This window comes from Globicephala melas, chromosome 3 (genome assembly GCF_963455315.2).
Source record: "Globicephala melas chromosome 3, mGloMel1.2, whole genome shotgun sequence".
Taxonomy (NCBI): Eukaryota; Metazoa; Chordata; class Mammalia; order Artiodactyla; family Delphinidae; genus Globicephala; species Globicephala melas.
The window spans coordinates 32,929,111-32,944,316 of NC_083316.1; the positions used below are offsets into that span (position 1 = coordinate 32,929,111).

The window sequence follows — 15,206 nt, forward strand, 5'->3', positions numbered from 1 at the left end:
AGTTATTTGTAGTGAGGCGGATGGACCTAGAGTCTGGCATACAAAGTGAAGTAGTCAGAGCAAAACAAATACCATACACTAACACATATATATATATATATGAAATCTAAATAATAAAAGAAAAAGGTTCTGATTAACCTAGGGGCAGGACAGGAATAAAGACACAGACATAGAGAATGGAATTGAGGACACCGGGAGTGGGAAGGGTAAGCTGCTACGAAATGAGAGAGTAGCACTGACATATATACACTACCAGATGTAAAACAGATAGCTAGTGGGAAGCAGCCGCATAGCACAGGGAGATCAGCTCGGTGCTTTGTGTCCACCTAGAGGGGTGGGATAGGGAGGGTGGGAGGGAGACGCAAGAGAGAGGGGATATGGTGATATATGTATACGTATAGCTGATTCACTTTGTTATACAGCAGAAACTAACACACGATTGTAAAGCAATTATACTCCAATGAAGATGTGAAAATAAATAAATAAAATGCAATCTGCAAATTAATTAATTAATTAATCCAAATCCAGAGGCAAAGACTATCTTCCATATTGATCAAGCTGCTCTGAATTCTTGATGGATTTTCAGAACCAAGGATTAATTTAGTGGGAATTTCCATAGGAACAGAGTACCTGTGATGGGCCACCAAAATCAAGCCCTGGATGTGACAGCATTTGAAGGACACTTTCTAATCAGGAATAAGTTGAAGAGACAACTGTGAATCATGTTGCAATAAAGACCTAATTCCTTTTGCAATAAATACATAATTTATTGAGGTTTCATTGGTTTACCAACTATTGCACAGCATTAATATAGATGACCTTAGGGAACTCCCTGGTGGTCCAGTGTTTAGGACTCTGTGCTCTCACTGCCGAGGGCCCAAGTTTAATTCCCTGGTCGGGGAACTAAGATCCCACAAGCTTTGCGGTGCAGCCAAAAACAAAACAAAACACACACAGATGGCCTTTGAGCAAAGTCTTTCAGGAAATAAACTAGACTGAACTTAAACGCAACTACTTTTCTTATTATATTTGGATATGATGATATTAATTTATAAGTGGCTATATCCATGTCAAGGAGAGTCTGTTTCACATTGTCCTGTGGTCATTTAGGATAGGATAGGATAAATGACATAAACTCTTGGGTAGAAGCACAAATTTAATATTCAAAGATCAAATCAAGAATCCAGGAGTCATGACAGACCGAAAGACAAATTGTAAGGTTAAAGTTATTACATATTAATATCAATTCTTTCTCAAATTTTAATTTTACTATACTTTATAGTTTACAAAAGTAACATTTTTCATGTTTTTTTAATTTAAGTATTACTAAACTCTATGAGGCTTAAATGAAGCTTTTATTATGTACACTTTATAGATCATCAAAAATCCGACTCTCATAAGGGTTGAACTGTGCAAGTTTAAGCTCCATATTTCAGTTTATTATATACTTCCTAGGTGTCTCCAGTGTGCCAGTCAGCATGCTAGATGCTACAGAATCAAAGATGAGCACGACTGGATTCCTGATTAGATCTGATGAGGGAAACAGATGGTTAAACAGTTCAATTAAATATATAAGTGCTGGCGTGGAGGTTATCACAATTAACTGATCACATATCTCTGTATAAAAGTTCTATGTCATTACGTAGGCATGTGAACTGTACTACGTACTATTTAGCCATGTGATTTGGTTGAAAGTCTGATATAATCCATATTCTGAAAAACAAACGGACTCATATGGAAGGGATATTCTTTCCAAAGAACGATCTCATATTAATAAGAGAGGATTAAAAACTATTTCTGAGAAGGATTCTTAGAATCAGAAAGTCAAGGTAGAGTCACCAGCCATCCTGGTTTTCCCAGAACTGAGGGGTTTACCAGGACGTTGGACTTTCATTGCTCAAATTCAGAAAATCCTGGACAAATTAGGGTAGTTGGTCAACTTAAGTCAAGGTTAAGAAATCATTAAACAAGTTTGTTATCCCAAGAACCAAATTCATTTAGGCTCAAGCCCATGGTTGAGATCCATTTATTTTTGGATTAGGTTGGCTTATAAAAACCAACAAGGAAGAGGAAGTCAAATAATTTATATTTGTAGAACATTTAAGTTTATAAAAATTGTCACAATCTTTATAAATTACCCATGTGCGTTTCATGACACTGATAAGAACAAGTATCCTTATCTCCATTTTACAGATAAAGAAACAGACTCAAAGAGATAAGAAATTTGGCCAAGGGCATAAAACTCTAAGGGTCAGGAAAAAACCTAGAAGCCAAGACTATGTAAGGATCCTAGATTACTTCAATGCCTGGCGGTAAAAAGTCCAATTATATAATAGCTTAGCTCACCCAGTCAAAAATGTTATTCATGAGTATTAGTATATTAGGGTTGCACTTAAAGTGCAATCCATCAACAGGAGAACAAGGAGTGACATAAACTCAAAGTCAAGTGGAAGTTTATAAATACTAGGAACACTCAACTCCTGGGGCAATTTAACCAAAAGATTTGTGCATACGTAAATTCTCTGAAGTGCTCGACTTTATAACTGTCTATCTTTATTGCTGTGTTGCAACGGTGATAAATATCAACCCCAGATGGTTCTTTGGAAATCACAAAGCACTACACAGATATAATATTTTACCATTGTTTTTTAATTTATGTACCTCAGGTCAGGATCTCAGCACCTGGTGCTTTATCGCTCTTAGGCTAAAGTAATAATTCCGGTTAGTTTTTCACCCTTGAATAGATGAGTCAGATATTGTTCCTGCTCTCAATGTTTCTGGGGCTAAAGCCACTTATTCCAGAGCTAGGGTGGCACTATGTGCAGTAATTTCTCTGCTTCAGTAGTCTTCTCACCTACTTATCTGATCTCTAAAGCTCCTTTTGGGCGGACCAAACACACACACACTTTTGTGGTATTTCCCATTATAAATTTTGACCATAAAAAACTTTCACATTATAAATTTTACCGTAAAAAAAGGTCAGATGAACCAATGAGTTTTTAAGAATGATAAAAATAAAATACCTCAAACTGAACCTTTCACACATGCAAATTCTGTTTAGTTTCCTGTTATAACTGAAGAGGTTTACAGTTAGAAAGGAAATTGCAACTGCTTATTCAAAAATGTCCTCTGTACTCACTTGCATTCGATTTAGGATCCATCCATATAATTAGTTGCTCAAGGCTTGAGAAAAATTATTAAAGACCATGTTTCTAAACAAGATAAACAATTCTAACTAATTTCTCTCCTTCTGCTAGGGAGTGATTTCTCCTCTTATAAATATATCATAAAAATATCTATGATCATAAAGATCTGTACACCTCATTCCAAAATGCCAATAGCATATGTGTTTATTTTTCACATTGAAAAATCAGTATGTTGTTTTGAAAGTTTCACAGAATTGCCCAGAGAGTTATGCAATTCAAGGTCGGGGGTATAATGACATAACCAATCAGTAGTTTGCAGTCATTAAGTAAGTATGGCAAAGATGCTAGCTGTTCATGAGAAAATTTATGTTCCACCTTCTAGAATATGGTAGGTGTTTCTCAGAGACATCTTCCCGGGCAGTGAGTATATTCCCCGGCACCCCCTTGCATAAAGGTACAGTCACATGACTAGTTCACAACAATAAAATAGGAGCAATATGATGTGTGTTACTTCAGAGCCTGGATTTTTAAAAGAAGTGGTTGTGCCCTCTTCACTCTTGTCTCCCTCCACCTTTTGGAGGCTAGTGGATGGTGGAGCCGCAAGATGGAAGGATACTGAGTCTCTGAAACACTACGTGGAAGGCCACCACCAAGCAGTAACATCCTCAATAGACTGTTCCAGGAATGAGAAAGAAAATTCTATCATGTTAAGCCACTGGAATTTTAAGGTTCATTTTTTTTCAATATCCTAATTGAATACTCTAGGCAAATAAATTCCCACCACTAGCATCCACTTGTTGTTCTGTCCAGGAAAATATGATGCTTGAAAAAGCCAGTTCTTAACTGGGTGTAGACATAATAGGCCTTATCTACCCCTGATGTTTAACCACGCTGCCTGCTGCAAGGTGCCATTCACCTGAGCTATTTTCTCAGGCTGGAAAACCTCTTACCTATCTCTACCCTTCTGATTTTAGCTATTACTACTTGTCTTTCAGATTTCTGTTTGAATATTACTTCCAACGAGAGGAGTCTTTTCTGCTTCCCACCTAAGTCACATCCCTTCTTCATGGCCTCCACAGTACCATGCATCTGTTCTTAGCACTTATTACCAATGCAATTTTACATTGACTTTTTGGAATTATTTTATTGACGTCTGCTTTCCTTACTCGACTATAAACTTTTTAACTTCAGAAATAATGTCTTTTTGTTTTGCTCAGTATTGTGTCCACCATATCTAATACAGATCCCAAAACAGAGAAGTCCCCGAATAGACATTTGTTAACTGGATATAATGAATAATTAGCTCAGTGTGGTATTGTGACAGATGAAGACCAAAGAATGCAAAGAACTTGATAAAGGTATTTTTATGGAGTTCACACTTTTCTCTTTTCCTTCAGGTTAATTACTGGTCTTTTAGTATCTCAGTGGAGAAAATAGTGAATTGCCCACAGATAAACTGGCATTAAGTAGAAGAGAAGTTGACTACTTACAGCAACAAATTTAAGATTTTATTCCTGACAAAAGACCATGTCTATAACCTGACTCATCGAAAGCTTCACTTTTTTTTGCCCTGCTAAGAATCGTAAATCACAGTCAAAGAATCTGTGCACCTATTTTATGATATTTTGGGTGTCCAAAATATCACAGTAACAGTTACTGATTTTATAACCTGTAAAATTTCCCAGAATGTTGATCACTGTAACAAAATGTGGAAAATACAACTTCACTAAGACCCTGTTTTGGTCCATTTGTGGAGTGGTTTTCCCTTAACTGCCCTCTCTGGGGAAGAGGTATGACTCTCCTAAGGGTGAAATTGAGAAAAGAACTTGAACATATACAATTCAGCCTTTTCCCCTCTCTGCATTGTGCACCCCCTGCTTCCAAAAAGTAGGCACACCAGGGTCACTGCTTATAGGGTCAGCATTCTGGAGATATTTTTGGCTCATCTTGCTTTTTCTCTCTACTTACCTTACGAAGCTTCATAGTTGTAAGGCTGGAATTCTGGGTAAATGCATGTTACTCCTTAGGGTGAGACACCTCTTACCTATTCACAAGTTTCCTATTTCATCTAGTTAGTCCTAAGTATCATTTAGATCTGAGCTCAATTATTAGTTCCTTACAGTAGCCTTCCTAACACCCTCCTAAGTGAATTCAAGATTTCCTCCTCCTCCCTGTAATAAGGAGACCTCAGGAGAGGCACCTGGAGTTGACCTCTGCTTAAGGCCTCAGATAAAGGGAGCTTGAATGCAGGTGCCCACCGAAACCAAGAATGCAAATATATGAAGGACGTGACTGGCCAGGGGGCCTGAGTCCTTGGCTGCAACTCCCTTCAGAGACCATAATGCATTGGCTGTACACAGATCTGGCCTGGAGAGGACAGCTTTCTCTCACCAGGTCTGCCAGGCAAAGCCTTGGAAATTACCTGTGATCAGGTCTGAAAATTACTCATGGGCTTTTAGGAAGGAGCCAGATTTCTCAGTGTTTGCTTCCTAGAGGTTCCCTCACATAGCTGTGGGCAGGAAGTCCAGTTCCTTACCATGTGGATCTTGCCATGGACTGGCTGAGTGTCCTCATGACATGGCAGCAGCTGTCTTTCCTCAAAGTGAATGGTCTAAAAGAAAGAACAAGGAGGGAATAAGGGTGCCTTTTATTGACTGAGTGTCAGAAGTCACAGTCATCATGTCTGCCATATTTTCCTTTTTAGAAGCAAGTCACTGAATCTATCTACACTCAAGGGGAGAGGAAGTAGATTCCACTTTTTGAAGGGAGAAACGTCAAAGAATCTGTGCACCTATTTTTAAACAACAATGCTTGAGTAGATCATCGTAAGGTTTAGATTTAAACAAGATAAAAGAAATTCTGCTCGTGGTCATACATTTAAGTCACACAGCTTAGCTGCTACTTTGACCTCCATTTTCTCAACTCCAGTTCCAAACTTAGGATAGGAAAGAAGATTTAATTAAATATCAACCTTAAGCCCAATAAGTCAGGTTTTAAATACAGTGTTTTACACTATTAACTGATTTCATTTCATCTGTAAGTTTACACAATCTATCAGTTCAATGGTAAAAAGATGATCAAATTATTCATGTATCAGTTGACTGATTAAGATTATGGCAGATGCAGAAGTTTGTTATAATGGTCTAAAGTGGGGTCATTTTCTCTTTTAACCAACCAATACAAAATATCCACCATAGTTAACATAGCAATTCCAACAAAGATAGAAAGGCTACATCTAAAATATTAACCTCAGAAAACATAGTGATCATCAGCATCTTTTTCAACCACATTTTCAGATGTCAAGACCAAAAACTGTAATGTTAGAATTTATTCTTCTTACTGGAATGCTAGCAAACAAGTGAACCGAGTTTAATGTATTTATTACCGAAGGAAAGATGGCAACAATCTTGGAGGATTTGGAGTTTTGTTTTATTTAATGTTAGGAAATGCTAGGGAACTGTCGTTTCCTCTCTACTTACTACTGTTGCTGTGTATTTACTGGAACAAAAATTCAGTTTATAAACTCTGCTGAGGAAATAAAAGCAACTTTACATTGGTGGTGGCATTACTTTTAACACGAGATTTCCAGAATAACATTGTGCAACACATTGTTACTTGAGATCCTCTTCCTGTATTAGTAAGTAATCCAAACAGAATGCACCAAATCCCCTACAGATTTAGGGAAAATTACTGGCCTATGGACTGCTCCACATTTTTCTTCCAAAATGCTGATTTTTTTCTTAATTCTGTGGTTCATTGTTCGAGAAATAATTTTTCTCTGTTTCTTTTAGTTGAGTAAAAATTAGAAATATTAGAAACTGACACCAATTCTCAAGTAAGAAACACAATAGCTGTGGGTCTTCACAGTTTCTCCCTGAAGATCATCTCTGTGTTTTCCAACTGCAAGTTTCGTCAAAGAAAAACTGGCCTGTCTTGTCCACCATTGTCTCACCAGGATCCTGCCCCATGCCTGGCTGACGGGAGTAAATAATTGTGGAAGAAATTAGGGAAAGCTACACTTTAGAACTAAATTACTGACCTGCCATGAAAAGAAAAAAAAGGTGTCTTTACTATAAACTCCCCCTTGTAGGTGGGAGGAATTTTCTCAAACTGAGCTTTGAGAAGAGGACAACTGTTTCCTAACTACTGTGTGACTTTTAATTCCTTAAACTTTCAGGACTGTTTAGACATTTATCTACTTAATGACTGCAAAGCTTTCTGAAAATGGAAAATCCCAGACACATACTGAATTTTTTAAATTTAGGTAATGAAAACTTTTTATGTAGTCAGATACTTGGTGAGTACCGGGAGGGAGGTGGGGAGATCAGTGATGAACAAGATCGACCCAGACCTTAAGAAGCTTGCATTCTAGCAATGGATAGAGATTGTTTAGTATTAAACAATTAACTACACAACCATTAGCTTAATTATAAATGCGATGGCTGAACATCAAGGAGAACAGAGGGAGTACAACAGTGTATAGGGTCTGATCTGGTATGGGGAGTCAGAGAGGACTTCCTTGACTAAATATTTGAGCTGAGTTCTAAAAGATAAATAGGAATTCATGGATAGGCAAGGGGTTCTAGAGAATAGAAGATGGGAGATTGTGAAGGGAGAAAAAAAATGGTCCTGGGCTGAAAGAAGAGCAGTAGAAAAGTATCTGAGTAGAAATGGAATATGGTGTATGTATAAATTTGAAAGAAGACCATGTGACTGGAATTCAGAAAGCCTATTGATGATTTTTAATGATGCTGATAAAGGGTAAAGCAATCCAAACACATTTACTTTCTTAAAAGATTATTTTGGCTCCTGTTCTACAGCAAGATGGTATAGAATCCTTTATTCTGTGCTCCTCTATAAATACAATAAAATACCCAGGAAATTGTCCATTAGACAATGAAGAAAGAACTCTGAAAGTAAGCTGAAAAAAGTGTCAACAGCACTGGCTAGGAAGGAAGAAAGAAGGCAGACTGTTGAGAACAGAACTTGAGGACATGGGGACTGACTACGTGGTGAAATTTCCTAGATTTTCCTTTTATCTCCTGTATGCTCCTAGACTGGGCACAGGAGAGGTCTAAAGCCCAGAACCACCCACAGGCATAGGCAAAACAAAAACGACCCCAAAGAAAAGCTTGTCCTTTCTGGCCGAGGACTGGAGAAGGAAAGCATGACAGACACAGTGGAGAGTCGTAATCCTCATTCTACAATCTGGACCTGGCAGTGGTCCAATCCACTGGCAGCATCAATAGCAAGAAGGCCCAACCACCCCAGTCCTCACTGCCCCACCCAGCTTCCAGTGGCATCCTGTCCATGGCAGGGGCAGCATCAGCAGCTGCCTGTGTCTCCCTGCCATTCACTCAGGATCATAGGAGGGCCAGACCCAGTGGCTTCCACTCTCCTATCTCAATGCAAAAGCTGGTCCAGTGACACCAGGTGGACAAGAGGAGGGCCTTCTATACCTGTAGAAGGCACCAGCAGGGACTAAGTTGGGGTGGCTTAAACAACAGATATTTTTTCTTACAGTGCTGGATGCTAAAAATCCAAGATCGAAGCACCAGCAGTATTCTGTGAAGAACACATGAGTGGTTGCTAGGGATTCAATACAGGGGAGGGGACGGGTATGGTTATAAAGGGGTAACATGAGGGAGTCTTGTGATGCTACAGTCTAGTATTTTGACCGTGGTGGTGGTTACACAAAGCTTACACATGTGATAGAATTGCATAGAACTACACACACACACACACACGCGCGCACACACACACACACAACTGCGTGAATAACTGGTGAAGTCTGAATTAATTCTATGGACTATATCAATGTCAACTTCTGTTTTTGATATTATACTCTAGTGTAAGGAGTTAGCATTGAGGGAGGTTGAAGGAAGGGTGCACAGGACTTCTCTCTGTACATTTCTCTATAAGCGCCTATGAATCTATAATCACTTCAAAATAAAAAGTTGAAAAAAAAAGACGTTTGGCTTTTATGGGAAAATTGGAACAAAAAGGGCAAGAACAAGTAGAGGAAGACCTGTAGCAGGTTATTAGGGAAAGATGATGTGTGATGGCAGTAGAGAAGGAAGTAAGTGAATTGATAAAATATTTAGGAAGTGTCTGTATAATATCAATAAGGCATAATAATGATTTAGGTATGAAGGTGATGGAGAAGGAAACACTGAGGTTTCTGACCTGTAAAGCTTGTAGAATTTGCTACCACTCGCTGAGACAAGAAATAATGAATGAAAACCCACTTAGAGTAGGTGAATATAACGAATACTATTGGAGACATGTTCATTTTGAAATACCTAGAAAGTATAGTAATGTAAATGTTATTGGTTGAATGTATGGGCCAGTGCTCGGAAGTCAGGGTTAAAATACATAAGCTTGAGTTGTCAGTGGAGAGATGACTAAGGGCGTGGCTATCCCAGATTGCCTAAGAAAAAGTGTGGAGTGACAAGTGAAGAAGACCTAGGATAGAACTTTAGGAAACTACATTGTTTTGAGTTCAAAAAGTAAAGAAAAGAAGGATGAAATTACAAAAGAAATGAGGAAAAGAGAGGTCAGTAGGATAAGATATCAGAATATATGAATTTAAGTCAGATTGAACTCAGCAAATGTAAGGTCTTAGGATGGTTGCAATTACTCTTCAAATCAGGTAGAATTTGAGGAGGATTGAGGAGAAGGTGGGAAATATATCCTCAGTTGGAAAGGGATTGCCCATTCTCTTCTATTTTACTATAAGGCAGTTAGAAAAGAGGCTCTTCGTGACTCAACGTGGTTGTCCTGCATTGTATTACACCCAGAAGAATGCTGCAACTAGACAGGGGAATGTCTGTGCTGCATCTCAAGGTTAGTTTGAACATTTTAAGTAGCACTGCACTGACTCTTTATTGTTTTCCAGGTCCTTCAATAGATTCCTACTTGACTTAAGAAAAACAAGAGAAAACAGGACCTTATTTGGCTGTAACTCTTTTTCTTTTCTGGAAGGTCTTAAGTATTCTTTGGACTTTATTCTATAAACAAGACACATATATAAAAACGCATATATAGTAATATGCTCATAATTATATGCCAGTTCTGCAAAGAATTTAAAATATACCAGGCCATACCTAATATAAATATATTAATCAGTCTTCTCATTAGATTCTGTTATACAGAATTTTGATATTTATTTGATATTTATTTATTTGATATTTATTGCAGATAACATCTTTGAAATTTTTTAAAAATTACTATAAATGAAATCTTATTTTCCCTTATTACACATGATTACAGCAAATCATATTTCAAACTAAACAATCAATAACTAACTTTTTATGTCAGATTGCAAACAGAGAAACAGAAGCTGACTTTACTCATAACGAAGGGTATTTAATGCAGGAGATTGGTTACACAGGTAATGGAAGTCCAAAGCCACCAAAGATTCCTAGGCTGGAGGTTCAACTCGAGAAGATAATGTTATTTGAATCCTAGAGCCAGAGTCACTCCATGGAATCTGGAACCCAGTGACCTTGATCAAAAGATGCTGGAGTCACAGAACTATATAGCAAAATACTGCACAGGCAAAATAGGAGGAAAGGAACATCTGGCTTTTTCATTTGTTCACCCTCAAATATCTGTGGGTGCCTCCTCTTGGCCAATCCCAGTGAGAAACTAGCTGTTATGGGAGCCAGGGAATTGCAGCCTATAGGGGTCAGCTTTCCTGTGATACAGAAAGCCAAAGAAGGAAGCATCTGAAGGCTAACAGGCCAAGGATAGGCAAAAGTCATGGGAGCAAGCGCTATATTCAACCAACCATATCGTTCCATGTCATGGTATATGTGATCAAAAATTAAGTCATAGAATTCAAAAGTACATGCTTGAGAAGATTTTGGCAAGTATAAAGCAAGAGATATAAGCTTTAGAAAAAGTCAGATCAGTACTTCATCCAACAAGTGTTTTGAGTAACTTTAGTGATTCTAATTTTAGAACCTGTAAATACAACAAATAAGTAAAGAATAAATAGTAAACAGTAAACAATAAAGAGGAAACAAGACAGAGAATTTTGCTGTTTTGCAGATAGTAAAGACTTTATGGGTATTTATTTTGATATACTCTGATTTAAATCATACATTACCCTGGAGCTGATTTCAGCTTCAACATTCAATTTATTGATCGATAGGCTCATGTTCACAGATGCATTCCAACCAAATTACATCCGTGGCTTGCATTTACAAAGGCAGTGAGTAGGAGAGGAAGAGAGAGCATTGACAGCTAACAGCATGGTCCTTCTGTGCCTTCTCTACGTTATTCAAAAGGTAAAGCTGTTAGCACAGCATTTCTCTTATTCTACTCTCGCCCGTAAGCCTTCTCCTCACAATTTTATGACTTCTCGTTTTGGCCTGTCTTCAATGTTTATTATAATGATTCTACTCCTATAAATATTTTTTGGTACTCAGTGTATATTCTTTGATGAATATATCATTTTGCTAAAATAGAGTCATTCGTACTGTACCACTTTTTACTTACCAATATATTTTGGATATCCTTGCATGATACTTTTAAAAAGATAAAGATATAGATATGTATATATAATTATATAAAAGCATATATATGTAAATATATACCATAACAATTTTGATGGCTGCATAGTTTCCCATTGTATAGATGTGTTGTCATTTAATGAAATCACTGTTAAGTTTTGGTTCTAATTTTCTGAAATTTTTGAAACAATGTGATGAGTGTCTCTAGTCCTGTATGTTTTCTCACTTGTTAAGTTATTGCTGAGAATAAATTCCCAGAGTTGTAACTATTAAGTCAACGGGTTTTATTAGTCAATTCAGTCTACATTTTTCCATAATAACAAACAACCTGAAAGATGTCAGTGACTTACAACATTTTTCTCTCTTGTTTTCGCAGACTGAGGGTAGCCTCTATCTGGGATTTGTAGGGAGAAAAGAGATTGATAACTACAAGCTGATTTGGAAAACTTCTGGTCAGAAACATCCCACATTATTACAACTCACAATTCACTATCCAGAGCCTGTGCCAGAATAAATTGAAAAGGACAGAAAAGCAAACTCCTCCTGCAGAAATGAGCTCTACAGTATAATCCCAGGGGAAGAGAAGCAAGAATTCTGAACAACAATATACCAGAGGTGCCTATAACAATACATACTGCTATGACTGCTACTATTATTGTAAAAAAAAAGGGGGGGGGAGCATGGATAAATAGAAAACAAAGATTCTGAAAGAGAAAGAATATCAAACGTCCCAATCAATTCCTAGCAGATAATTTAAAGCCACATTATGGAGAAGTAACATGGATGAAAGACCCTGTAGATACAAGTAACACAGGATAATCGTGTCCATTTCCACTTGGCAAACAAACTCTCTCCAAAATATGACCACCACATATTTCCATCCCCACCATTGGATGACCGCAAGCCATAGTCACTGGCTTCTCAGCCAAATTTGTTCAGAAGAGATTTGTGTGCAGTAGAATTTAACCATGAAATGAGAGGCTTTGTATCAAATAAACCAAACTAACAACCTACTGATATGTTTGGATTTATAGCTTCAAGTTACGTTTTTACTCTTGAAAAGATATGGCAGTAACGTCAGAGTAAACTAGGTAAGATTGTTAAAATAACTGACAATTGACAGCCACACCTAAATGTAGGTAGAGACATCTGATCAGTAGAGGATAATTAAATTGGCTACGGTTTAACAAGCTAACCACTCTGGAGAAAGAAATTTTCCTATTTACATTTCAAAGGCTAACACAGAGATGCACAGAGAAAGAAATAGTGAAAAAGAGAGATGCGGGGGTTTTAGACTTATGTTAACAACTTGGCTGTTAATCCAGTATGGACACAGTTGTCGCTGTAATAGAAGGCAGCATAAATTTTGATTAATAGGAGACGACGTATTTTCACATTAAAGTAACCAACAGGAAAGCTCTCTTCAAGTCTGTGAAGCGTTATGTTGAGAAAGAGGTGCTTAACCAAGAACAGGTGTGTGGATGACATACTCAAGGACATCCTTTTGATTGACTGATTGGTTTTTGCTTATAAACCATATCTAAACCCTCTGAGAGCAGATTAATACACAGCTCCCAAATCATTCTCTAGGCAGCCACTTCCAAGTATATTGCTTCCTACAGGTCAGAGGTTAGAGAAGCCTAATTTTTCACTCCTTATCCCCTTTGAGTTCCAACTACTAAAGGACACATGCAAGGGTCAAAGTGAGGATTGTCTAGGTATCAACTGTCTAAAGCTGTAGCAGGAACCATGTTTTCTTGTATTGCTAGAGTGGAAAATACAGTAGGAGTTCTATTTCCCCCCCTAAATACAACTAACTCCCCAGTTGCAGTCATAGAAGCCTGAGACAGCCATAGATCTTCCAAACAGAAGGATTTAGATGGGTCAGACATCTAAATATGCCACTGTAGTTTTGTATTTGATAATTGGAAATAGAGAAAAACAGTTGATTCTGCTTGAGAGCAAGCTGGTATGTGTGTGTGTGTGAGAGAGAGAGAGAGAGACAGGAAAGGATAAGGAGAGGAAGACACAACAGTGAAGACAGAAAGGAAGCTGGAGATAATAACAAAGGGAGGAAAAGTTTTCTATTCCTGATTGAGTGATGAGGGTGAAGAGGAAGATAAGAATTTTACCCAGTATGGTTCTTCATGAGGTTGGAGAGGAAGTTTCCTTGTTAACATAGGGGAACAGGATTTTCCATAGTAGAAGTTTCAATATCCAGAATCACTTTATTCTTGAAAGAGGGAAGACGTTGTTCTAGAAAAATATTCAGTGAGAACTTAGTAGTGTCACTTGTGGAAGAGTCACTTGTATCACAGTAATATATACTAATGGCACCAGATCACAATTTCATTTCCATATCTAGGTCCAAAAAGAGCTGTTTCCACAAATGTAGGAAATTAGTATTCCAGCCAGCCCTCTCTTTCAGACCACATTCAACAGCATGTTGAAAGCTCTTTGGGAAAAGCAGAGACTGAAAATCTGACAACATAATTTGAATAAAGGAATAGTAACTGAATTATTTACTTCTTCCAATTACAATTAAAGTTTGTGAAGTAAAAGTGACACTCCATGTTCCTTGATGATTAACCACCTTGCACACCTGTTAGTTCTTTGACATCTTTATTAGGAGATCCACAAACTATTGTTACCCTGAACATAACAACACTGGGCAGAACCAGCTGAGAAATCAAAAAGTCACCACCACAGCATCATTCAGGTTGATGCTTCCAATGTGCAAGCTGTCACTAGAGGCCGGAATGAGTTAGGAATGGGGGGCCACCACTAATCGTGTCCCTCCTAAAATGCATACTTTGCCCAGGCTTGAGAAAAACCACAGTGACAGTTAAAAGTTGCCGCTAACGCTATTGAACCATTTTTTTGGTTACTTACAATGTACCCCTTAGCGACATTATAGGTCCATTTGGAGCTATATTGGGAAATTTATTTGTACCATATCCACCATCTTTTCTTTCATCATCTGATACTTGCTAAAACTACTAGATAAAGAATCGATACAATTTGACATGACTTTATTGAATGTTACTGAATACCTATTACTGTGTCAGGTTTTTTGGTGATTAGAAAGCGATATAAGGATTATTCCTGCAGAAGAAAAGACCTCTCATGGTATCAGTTATTTAAAGAAAATTTAGCTATTATTTAGGCAGATGGATCAAGACTGTAAAAATGAGAATTGATTAGTCAGCTCCTTAGATGCCAAATAAGACCACTCTTATATGTTCTCACAAAAGCTGCAGAACAAGCTATATGGAAATCCATTACCAAATGTGCAGGAGTTTCCCTATCATTGGTGAATCTGTAAGCTACTTTACAAAAGAACAATTTCTCACCATCTCTAATCATCAATTTTCACATCTAAGTTAAAGGGAGATGCAGAGAGGTGTTTCTAATAGGATGTCATGCCTCCAAACTCTTGTCTTAGTTCCTAGAGGAGGACGAACCCATATAACTCAAGTCACAAGAGAACTTTCACAAACCCTAACACCCAAGAGGCAAGCATCAGAAGAGACAAAGCCAC

General features: G+C 37.7%; 1 long non-coding RNA gene across 1 annotated transcript in view; it reads right to left on the reverse strand.

The window, feature by feature from the left end:
• Nucleotides 1-5,692: 5,692 nt before the first annotated feature.
• LOC138842603 (uncharacterized) overlaps nt 5,693-15,206 on the reverse strand; it is a 496,232-nt gene continuing 486,718 nt past the window's right edge. Inside the window, exon 4 of the long non-coding RNA XR_011377305.1 lies at nt 5,693-5,757. This is a non-coding gene — a long non-coding RNA (uncharacterized lncRNA). The remainder of the gene's footprint in view (nt 5,758-15,206) is intronic.